Here is an 11,378-nt window from a genome sequence, read left to right as displayed (position 1 = left end):
TAGATTAAAATCTTACAAGGTATGCAGCTTTGTTTACTTGCATTATGTTTCGTTCTTATCCGTGGGTTCGCCTCCAGCGAAGGGAATCATGGCGTTGTTAATTAGTTTGTGCGCTGTTGTAGAGATGACATCTTTCAAAAAAGCCCTTATGTGAGGCGTTGGTTGCCTGGTTACAGACGGTTGCGCTCTGGAATTTCTCCTGAGGACTTCTTCGTTGCGGGGCTTTGGAGTTCTGGCACAAAGTCTCGTAGAGAGTTCTTGAAGAGCGGATGACGCCCGCAGCAGCAGTGTAGCGCCCGCAAGGGCGGAAGCCTGAGCTGCTTGAAAGATGTTGTAGGTTGCAGTAGTAGATGTTAACTTGACTCGATTTACACCTGGGTTTTAGGGTTTACTTCGAGGCACCTGGTCTTATGCCTTTGTAAAGTTTCCTGCAGCTTCGTTATACAGACGCTCTTTTATGATCTCAGGTCAGATAAGATTGCAGCTTCGTTTTACAGGCGCTTCTTTATGATCGGGATCAGATAAGATTATCGGGATGGCGACATGCACGCTGGGAGAGGGACTCTGGAATGTGATCAATTGACTGTTCTCTCTGTTATCTAGGGTTGGGTTGTTTCACTTGATTGACAACAGCTTTTTACCATGATTTAGGTTTACTCTTGTTGACCTAATTTTGGAGCTGGACTTAAGCTCGTTTAAGGTAGTTCCCTGATGAAAAAAAAAAGAAAGGGAAAAACGCAGAGAAAAAGAAAAACACAAAGAGAAAGGGACTCAAGGACACAAAAAGGTTAAGACATCTAAACCAGTGTTATGTGTGAAGCAACTCCTCTCTACTAGAGGTAGGGCCTAGCAGTGCAGCCAGAGGAGGGTGATGAGGTGTTTTGTTTCCAAAAGTAAATAAAATAACTGTATATACCTTCCTAGAAATACCGAACTATGTTAGTGTGGTGAAAGGTATAGGACAGTTGATCTGTGTCAGTCGTCTGTTCTTCCCCCTTTTCCTATCAGTTTGAAAAAAACACTTCAATCATCCTTCTCATCTCATCTTGAAAGTCTTGAAGTTGGTGATGTCTTCAACTCATTTGTGGCTTTAGCTCGAGCTGGGTAAGCTTGGAATTTTGACGAGTTTCTTTGTCGAATCCGTGGGCTGGCTGCTCCAAGATGTGTTTGTTTTTGGAGGTTCCGTTGGACTCCTATACTGTATGCTTTTCCCTTTTGCCAATTTCGTGATTTCTTTTACTGTTTTTTATGAGATCTGGATGAAGGTTATCGTCCACGCGATCCATCCCAGTAGCATCTCCGCTGTTTAGGTCGGGAACCAGCAAAGGAGTCTCATTTTTTGTTGAATGAGGGTGTATTCCACTCTTTAGGTGGCGGCTTGGCATTTCTCTTGATGTTGGGTCCCCTCCATAGCCAGCCCTGAGTCACGAACTGCGGTGGTTTTGACACGCTTTTCTGAAGCCATATTCTGTAGGCTCATGGGTATGCAAGAATGCCGAGGTGGTGGTTTACTCCAGGATGGAGGTTTTGTAGGAAAAGAGTTTACAGTTCAGGTTTTCTTCCATGTCTGTATGAGTCATCTGTAGTAGGCCTGTGAAGGATACCGGTCTAGGAAGACACACACGTCAGTGCTGGATGTTGTTCAGAGCAAGTAGAGTTTACCTTAGTCAGAGATGTGGGGTCTCATTTCTAGATGGAAATTCCCTTATCGTACATAAGTTTGAAAATCTTGGCTGCCTGGCACATGCAGTGTGAGTTTATCAATGTTACTGGCAAGCTTGCCAATGTCTTTAAGGTCTACACCGTGCGATGCTCAGTGGTTGGAGGGAGCAGGTTCCCGGTGTTTTGTCGTGAGGTAGGGTTCTTCGGAGGAAGCTGGTGGATGCGTCAGCCCCATCCCATAACTTCTTCCACTACATGTCGATCCCAGAACTCCTGCTCAGCAGAGGTGAGATGCATGCACGTCGTTACCTTGATGGATCGTGGCACCATTCATAGGTTGCTTGAGTTCCTCTGTGACGCTCTCGGACTCTTCTTTGCTATGGTCCAGCTGACGCATGAGGTGGGTGATCTCGTTCCTTGCCTTGTCCAGGTGAGTTTTGAGGGCTTTAATTCTGCAATTTTTTTTCCCCTGGAGTCAGACTTGGCCTTTTCTAGTAGCCGTTCTGCATACTGCAGCATGTCGGAGAGATCATCGTAGTTTGCCCTGCCTTGTCCCCTTTCATGTGTAGTAGTTGCCAGGGTTTCTTGCAGCATGGTGATTTCCACTTTGTCCTGCTCTACCTCGTCACCCCCTTTCTGTTGCTCCTAAACTTCCAGTTCCAGCTGCTTGATGCATTGTTGTGTGTTCAGCTCCTGCTGGAGATAGGCAGCGTGCCTGTTGCTCAGCTTAAGGGCTACGATGAGTGCGTGGCGAAAGGAGCCGGTGATGTTGGACAGTTCATTGACTCTGTAGCATTGACTTGGGTTTTGTCTCATATGGCTTGTTAAGTTGTCATCCAGCTGGTCCTGTGTCTGGTACTTTAGTGTTTCGGTGGCCTTAGGTAGGAGACTGTTGGTTGCAACACTTGGCCACGTCTTTAGATCTTTTTAGCGACTGACAGGTCTGTGGTGCGAGACATGTTTTGATGGGGTTCTAGAACCACGACTAACACAGATTTGAGAGGAAGCAATAAAACAGGAAAGATAAGAGAATAAAAAAAAAAAACGCAAACGGATGTGTAGATGTGCTGATGCCGAGTGTGGTTCTCTGTGACTGTGGCCCTCTGGTGGGCATGCTATTAACTCGGAGTCTCTGTGGAAAGAGCTAGTGAACACACAGTTAGCACAGCTAGAGAACAGATGCAAAAAAGAAGAACAACACACAGAGAATGGATAGAGTAGTAATGGTAAGCTTCCACTTTTCTTTTAAAGGGAGGTGTTCTTTTTTTTGTAGGGAAAGGTTAGAGCTATTGTTAAGCTGAGGGAAAACAAGTTTAATTTAGAAGGGTGCACCTAAATAAAGGGGATTTTTTTTATTACCAGGACTGTGATTGTTATTTAAAATTTCCTCTAGGTGAAACAAAACAATAAAAATGACAGTATTGGTATACACAGCATTAGGGTAGACAACCATACACAAATTGAAACATTTCTAGATGCGTCTTCAAATTTTTTTTGGACAGTTTCCTAGTTGACCTGCTTTAACCTTGGCTTGGTAGGATCCCAGCACGAAAAGGGAAGGTATGGTGAGAATCGGACGCCTTTGAACCTAAGAATTCACATTTCATTAATATGTTATGTTTCTATGGTTCTCTGCTTTTGTGACTTTGACAGGTTTTAACTCTTAAAAACTAGCAAAGATTTGCCTTGTAAAGACTTTTTTCCCAATGTGTCAGACACAAAAAAGAGCCCCTATGGCAATAAGAGATTGCTTCTCAACATGTGAATTTGAGGGGAGCATGTCTCTCCAAGTCCAATAATAATGGTTCAGATGGCTTCATAGGTGTCCATCCGGTCCTTTTGGAATTCAATGTTTAGAGCACAGAAGTGACCAAACATCACTCCTAAAGCTGCTGCATTGTCACCCAGACCCTCAAAGACTACAGTTCCCTCCAGCAGCTTGTTCACGCTCCTCCATTAGCTCCAAAAGGCCAGCCGTCACCCCTCTGACCCCAATCCTCCATCGCAGAGCTCTGGTTAAAGATACAAGAGGAGTCTTGTAAAGACAAAGATGATCAATTTTACTGAATATCTAGTTATGATAAAAAAAAATGTATATATTAAAATGTAAAAGACTCAATGGTCAAATTCTAATGGTGGGTTAAAGCTACGTGTTGTTTCATATTTAAAAGGGTTTGATATTTTTAAGGGTTTTATTTTGTCATTCTCAGGAGTAACTACATATTTGGAGTGCTGTTTTAAATTAACTGGGTAGTTACTCAATTCAGTTTTCAAACAGATAAGTGAACCGATATAACACTTGTAGATTAGCATTAGCGACCAAACTAACATGGACTTTTTTATATCCCTTAACTTACAGATTACTGAAGCACAGCTACTCCTTAACTGTTAAACACTTCTGGGTTTTCTTAAACTTTTGTTAGCTGAGTGCTTGTGCGGCCGTGTGTTCTGGGTGGATAAGCGTTAGCTAAGCTAACCTCAGTAATGTCAGGGTGCCTCAGTATAACGATACGCGGAAACACATCTGCCTCATGTATATAACGCTAACTGTCTAAAATACGTGTAAGCTAACTAAAACATATTTTATAAATTAAAAAAATATATATATACTCAATAAATACTTACCAAAAAAATAGAGTCCACAAAACATCCATCCTCACCCCTTTAGTACAGTTTAATAGCGTCAGTCTGGCAGGAGGGTTAGAGGTGGCGGTTTTCTAAAATCATGTGATTCCTTTTCAGTAAAGGTAAAATGCTAGCACAACTTAATTTTTTAGTATATTCAGTCTGCGTCTTTAAAGTTTTCAAGAATACAACATTACCTGTTGTCTCAACGAATACCACTGTAAGCCAACAATACAGTAATAATTCATTCAACACATATCTAGTTAGGATTTTTTACAGTGTATTTAGTGTTAGAATGATAAAACTCACAGAGCCACAGTAACAGTGACACTTGTGGGAATTTATTTACTTAGAAAGCAGAGGGGAGACAGTATCTGACAGTGACAATTCTACCCTTCGGGATGTGTTTCCCTTGCTATAATGAACATACTTATAATGAAAACACTTAGCTAATTCACATGTGGTGTGGAAACAAATCAGTAGCAACAGTCTGATAGATGTGGGAATTTCTTAACTTAAAAAATATAAGGGAAACAGTATCTGACAGAGAAAACGCACAGACTTTGCCTTCAGTAACACTGGAGAGTTTCAGTCTGATATTTTTTCTAAAACAGATGGTGGAGAAGAACCATATGTGCCATAATAGACTCATCAGATATAGTCTCAAGACATTAACAAACTTAATTCTTTTGATTGTGTAAAGCTGCTTTGTGATGATGTAAATCGTTAAAAGCGCTATACAAATAAAATTGAATTGAATTAATAATAATAATAATAATAATAATAATAATAATGCAAGATCATTTATATTTGTGTGTGATATCAACTCAGAAGGTTATAAAATTACATCTATCTGAATAAACCCAAAATGAGTATAAAAGTAATCAGCACTGGTACTGGTCCATTTTTTTTATATATATATATATAAAATATTAAATTAAAATTTTCTATCAAAATGTACCAAAGAAAATGATTCCATTTATAAAATATAATAAATAAATCATGGGTTGTGTATAAAGTGATTAAAATAAAACAACACAACGCATGTTATGAGTTTGGTTTTCCAGGCGCGTGAATATCTCCGTCTCTTCCACTTCAGAGATTAAAAACAGTAACGATGTAACTTTTAGTATCAGTAGAGTCTCAGTGGTGCGCGCACAACCTCTCGGGGGCGAGCCTTTTTCTGAATGTGCGCTTCACGCGCCGGGGGTAAAAGAAACACATCTCGATGGGGGAACCAACTTCGACACAACACACAGCTCTAATGCGCGCGCTCACACGCACCATGTCCACGGTTCCTGTTAGACAATAAAGGCGATATGGAGCGGATTTCTCCTGTAAGCCATGATGTGCTTTACTGACGCTGTTACAGCTCAATCATGACTCAAACAACATTTATTATCGTCGTATTTATCACAATTCCACTTACTAACAGCTGATTAACGAGGTTTAGCGTTAGATTTAGATACTCACTGTGTTCCTCTCCTGTAGACGCGCTGCTCCCCGCCTTTATAAAAAGAGGCCTAAGTTTCACTTTCAGTGTTAAGGTAGTCGAGCGCCACCTGTGGGCAGAGAGGGGCAGGTGAAACCAGCGGTTCACTTTACACCTGTGCCTCATTACTCACTTTTCACTTGTGTGTGTGTTTTTATAGATTTCTTTTAGTAGACAGAGTGTGAGAGACTGTAAACAACACCTCACTGTCACAGCCAGTTTATTATCTCTTAGTTTTATACTCACATGTTCGGATTTCAGGTGTTTCAGGTGTTTTGCTCTGAATTGGATTACTCCCCGCTACATAATCTCTTTCAAATATTATATTAGAACACAAATTCATAGGTTTATGGTTTATAAATTAGACGAAACAAATTAGATTATAAAATAAGCAAAATATAAAAAATATACAACAGTCATATAAGTCATTTGGTGTATTTTATTATCATAAACAATAATTATTTAGTGTAATTTTTGATGAATAAAAGTGTTAGTTTTGTATTACATAACAAACCCCTGCAAAATAAATGTGCCATAAAATAAATATTATATGAGAATTTTAATCAATTGTCTCAATGGCTATCACGTGCCTAAGGTTAATTATAATAGTAATAATATATTTGATAATAATAAACGTATGAATTTGTGTCCTAATATAATACTTGATAGAGATTATGTAGGGGGGCAATCCGTGGCAGGGGGGGCATTTTAGAGCATAACAGCCCCGGCATGACGCAGACAGACACGGGGAAAGCACAACCATTTAACCTAAACAGATGCAAGACAAAAGGCCAACTAAACACTGTACTTTATTAGCATTCTTTAGATGAGCAAGGCTGGTAGACATACTACAAAAGACTTAATTACAAAGCTGTAATTGCAGCAAAAGGTGTATTCAGGGGCGCTGAATACAAATGCATGTCACACTTTATTTTACTAATTTATTTGTAAGAAGTTTTGTGAAAACATTTATAATTTTCTTTTAATCCACAATTATGTGCCTCTTTGTGCTGGTCTATCACATGAAATTCAAATAAAATAAATTGGTCGTTGTTGTAGCGTGATAAACACTATCACTGAAACACAGGAAAGAGAAAAAAACCTAAAACAACTTTTGATCAAGAGAAGGAATATGTTGAAACAACAGACATAAGCACATCTGAAAGCCCAGAGTGATATACAGAGAATAATAAGGTTTCTACAAAAAAAAATGATTATGTTCTAGACAAAGAGACTGTTAAATAAGATACAAAGATAGGCCTATTTGTATATCCCCTCACTCCCCACTGAAACACACACAAAAATGACCTCAGTTAATCAAAATTGGCAACAAATATTATTGAAAAACTATTGACATTTTGAGCTGCTAATTTTTTATGGACTTACAATGACAGTGTATATAGAGATCTGAATCAGCTTAAAGAAAAATTAATTGACCAAGTCTTCTTACATTTTAATTATAGAAGATTTCCACAACCAAAAAAAAAAAAAAAAAAATAGAAATGGTTGGTGATAGGGCCTCCGAGTTCAGCAGTGGTAAAGTGCTCGCCCTATCATCCGGAGAATGCTGGTTCGATGCTGTTACCTCTCACAGCTGGAAGTCTAGAGAGAGAGCCGAGCTCTCTCAGAGGGGAGGGATGAGGGGTACTTTGTGGTCCCACATTAATCACTGCTCTACAGCCAATCAGGGGCGTCTGTGAGCTAGTGCACGTGGAAGGAGCGGCTAGCACTTTCCTCCGAGTGTGTTACTCCACCCCTCACCCCTAGCGGTGCGTGAGCGAGCAGTTCAAAAAGATGCGGTCGGCTGACGTCACACGGTTCGGAGGAAACACGTGATAGTCTTCAGGCCCCTTCCGCTAAATGGTAGTAGTAGCCTTAATGTGGGAGCCCCCTAGTAACGGGGAGGAATTGGCCACGACTAAATTAGGGAGAAAATCAGAAAAAATACCCCCCCCCCCCCAAAAAAAAAGGAATGGTTGGTGCCAGATTACAGAACCTGCTGGTATGATGAGAAGGAGTAGCGCTGACCTTTTTATGTTGCGGAAGCGTCACCTAAGCTGTAAAGAAAGAAAAGCAGAGAACAACACAAACATTTTCCTACAATAATAAGATGCCCGTCAAAATAACCATCAGGTTTTACTCAAGATGAGTGACCAAAATAAATATTAAAATGTGATTGAAATGTGAGATTTTGACTTATTACTAAATGAGTTTAAAATTTAGGATTTGCAGCATCTTTAAACATCTTTCCCAACCAAGTCCTTCGATTTTTACCTGGTTAAAAAATAATGTCCCACCTTAGGTCTGTGTGTAAAGTGCATGTTCGTCCTATTCTTGTTGGGTTTCCTCTGGGTACACCAGTTTCCTCCCACAGTCCTCCAAAGTCCCACATTGCATAAGCTTATGAACATGATGCCATGGCTGTCATCAAAGCTAAATGTGGTCTAATAAAATATTAATGTGTGTTACATTTTTTGGCAGTGTATATATGGATCATAAAGCTGACCTTTAATTTAAACTTTAAATATTTGCCTGGAAACGTAAATCTTTTTTTAGAGTTTTGATCAAGATCTCATCCTGGGTAACAAACTTAAAGTGGTTCAAGGTCTCTCATATGTCCTTGTTGCTCTAGTGTTAGTCAACCCAAAGGACATGGACAAGAATTCATAGTGGCCTGAGGGCATGATGATAAAAGTTTTCTATCCATTCTGTCTTCTTGTTCTTTGTCTTTCGACTATTTCCTTTCAGGTGTCACCACAGCGAATCATATTTGGTGTATTCTTTTGATTGTTATGTGAACAAGTGATAATATCTGTTGAGACAATATTTTGTGCAATTTACTGTAAAGTGTTGCTCATCATTTGTTGATGTATAAAGGGTAGGCACAATAAGCAAGGCTTCAGCCTACTACCTTTTTCAGTGTTGAACTGAAAGAACCATATTTATCATTCATTCATTCATTTATTCATTCATTCATTCATTCATTTATTCATCTGCCTCCATCTAACTCTATCCTCTGCATCCTCTTCTCTCACCCCAACTAACTTCATGTCCTCTCTCACTGCATCCATAAATCTCCTCTTTGGTCTTTCTCTAGACCTCCTGCCTGGCAGTTCCAACCTCAGCATCCTTTTACCAATTTGCTTACAATCTCTCCTCTAAACATGTCCAAACCACCTCAATCAGGCCTCTTTGACTTTATCTCCAAAACATCTAACATGTAAGTTTTGTAACAGTTAGAACATCTATGTAATTGTTTTTACCCACAAGCCATCCGTCTCCTCAACACAAAGGGACTGGACTGATAAACATACACACACACACACACACACAGCCATATACTGTAAGTGTACTAAGTATACTTAAAGTTGTGCTACTTTAGCACACAAAAGTATACTTAATACACATAAAATTGTGCTTTTGTACAATTTAATTACAACTTAAATACACTTAGTACAAAATTAGTTGTTCCAAAATAGCAAACTTCAAGTATACTAGTCATTAGTTTGGAGCATGTACATTTAAGTATGCTTTGGCATACATTTTATTTACTTGGGTGGAAAAAGGAGATGATTTTCAATATCAGACATTTCACAGTGGATTTTGTCCTGTCTCATTTCAGATTGAATAAAATGGCGTAGCTGGAGAAATTCGAAAAAAAAATCTGTTCATTAATTTTTATTGTGTTAATTCTTTTTACAAAAGAAATTGGAAGTTTTGTCGTTAAGGGTGAATAATTTTTGGAGAACAAATCCTTTAAATCAGGGGTTATGTGTATGCCCAAACAAAGAAACCCAGAGTCAGTGATGTGAAAGGGACACTGTAATTGAACATTCTGTGGGGCATTTAAAAAATATGGACAGGATCCCAAGGATTTCCCTAAGTTTATTTTGTATCCACTAGTCTGGCTATACTGACTAATCATCTCCAACACACAAGGAACTGATGATTGTGGCTGCCTCAGATAAAGAAGGATGTCATCTGCATATAATGATAGGGTAACATTATAATGATGTTTCATCCCACCTGCCTCCATGCCCTGAATGCTCCCATGCATGTGGATACCTTCTGCCAAGGGTTCAATGAACAAGGCAAACAGAAGTGTTGACAGGGGGCATCCCTGACGGCAGCCTCTATGAATTGAAATTTATCTGATAATAAGCCATAAGTGTTAACCACAGCTGTTGAATCAGAGTAAAGAAGTTCGACTAGTCTGATGTAGTTAGAGCTCAAATTGAATTTGTCCAATATTTGAAACAAAAACCTCCACTCAACACTGTTGAATGCTTTTTCTGCATCCAGAGATATTATAGTGGCCGGGTCACCATCTGTATTTAACTGATGTATTATATTTAAGAGACGACGGACGTTGTCTATCCCATAGCGAGATTTAACAAATCCAGTTTGATCAGGTTTAATGATCTTAGGCAGAATTCTCTCCAGATGACGAGCTAAGGCTTTGGCCATAATTTTTACATCTACATTAAGTCAACTGTTAAGGTTTAATCCTGCAAACTGAACTTCATTGGAGAGCTGCATCACCTTTAAAAAGCTATTTATTCACAAATTATTTCAATTAAATAAATGCCCTCAATTTGTTTAAAGAAAGAAAAACACCACAGAAACTGTCTTAAAGGGTACGGCAATTAAACAGAGAAGCTCACTTGTCCGGAACTTCCAGGAATTTAGTGGCTGATTCAACATTATACGCAGAAAAGTCCGAAAAGAAGCGTAATGGTGCACCTTTATAATTCACTGTCATTTTCTTAGCTGCTTGCAAAACTGACTCCTTTATCGTGAAATGTGGGAAACGCACAATAACACTCCTCAGCGGTGCGTTCAGCATAGACTGGGATGGAAGCGGGGCCTTGTGAGCTCTCCCAATCTCAACAGCAGGGAAATCTTTGGGAAGTTCTAAGCACACTGGCAACATTTTTTGTAGGAATGTAGTCAGAGGCTCGTTGCCCTCCACTTTCTCAGGAAGCTCAAAAATCTTTAAATTTTTGCGGCGACCACGGTTATCCAAGTAAACCACTTTCGTTTGGAGTTGTTCCACGGTCGCGCGCAGAATCTGTCATCTGAGTGCCGTGTGCATTTCCCGAGTCCTCTACCGCAGAAATCCACTGTTCAGCTATACAGTTACAGTTAGCCGAGTTTCAGTGTCAATAACTTTAGTGGTGAAAGCAGTGAATAAGTTCTCGACAACTGTAACTTAGGTAGCTATTTTCCCCAGCTGTCCCTCAATACCATCTAAACGAGCACCAACAGCCAAGCTGAGAGAGTAAGAACAATCTTTCCCTAGGTGGGGTCATACTGGAGTATATTGACCAATCAGTTTGTGGGTTATGTTGTTGTGACCATGGAAACCCTAGGTCCTATTGGAGCTTGAGGAGCTGAGGTACTGTATATAGAATGATCATTTCTCCATCTGCTGGTCAAGTTGTCAGAAGACAGGTTCTGTCTTACTCATTATAGATCCACCTCCTCTTAACTGGCCATCTGTTGATGCTACTGGAAAGGGATATGTCTCACTAAGCCTTTACAGTTAAATTGCTAGCTGCTCTGGCCTGTTTGCCCTCTTTTAGAAGTGAAAAATATT

The sequence above is a fragment of the Clarias gariepinus genome, chromosome 1, assembly GCF_024256425.1.
Source record: "Clarias gariepinus isolate MV-2021 ecotype Netherlands chromosome 1, CGAR_prim_01v2, whole genome shotgun sequence".
In the NCBI taxonomy this organism is placed as follows: Eukaryota; Metazoa; Chordata; class Actinopteri; order Siluriformes; family Clariidae; genus Clarias; species Clarias gariepinus.
The sequence above is the reverse complement of the archived record's forward strand: the minus strand, read 5'-3'. Positions refer to the sequence as shown.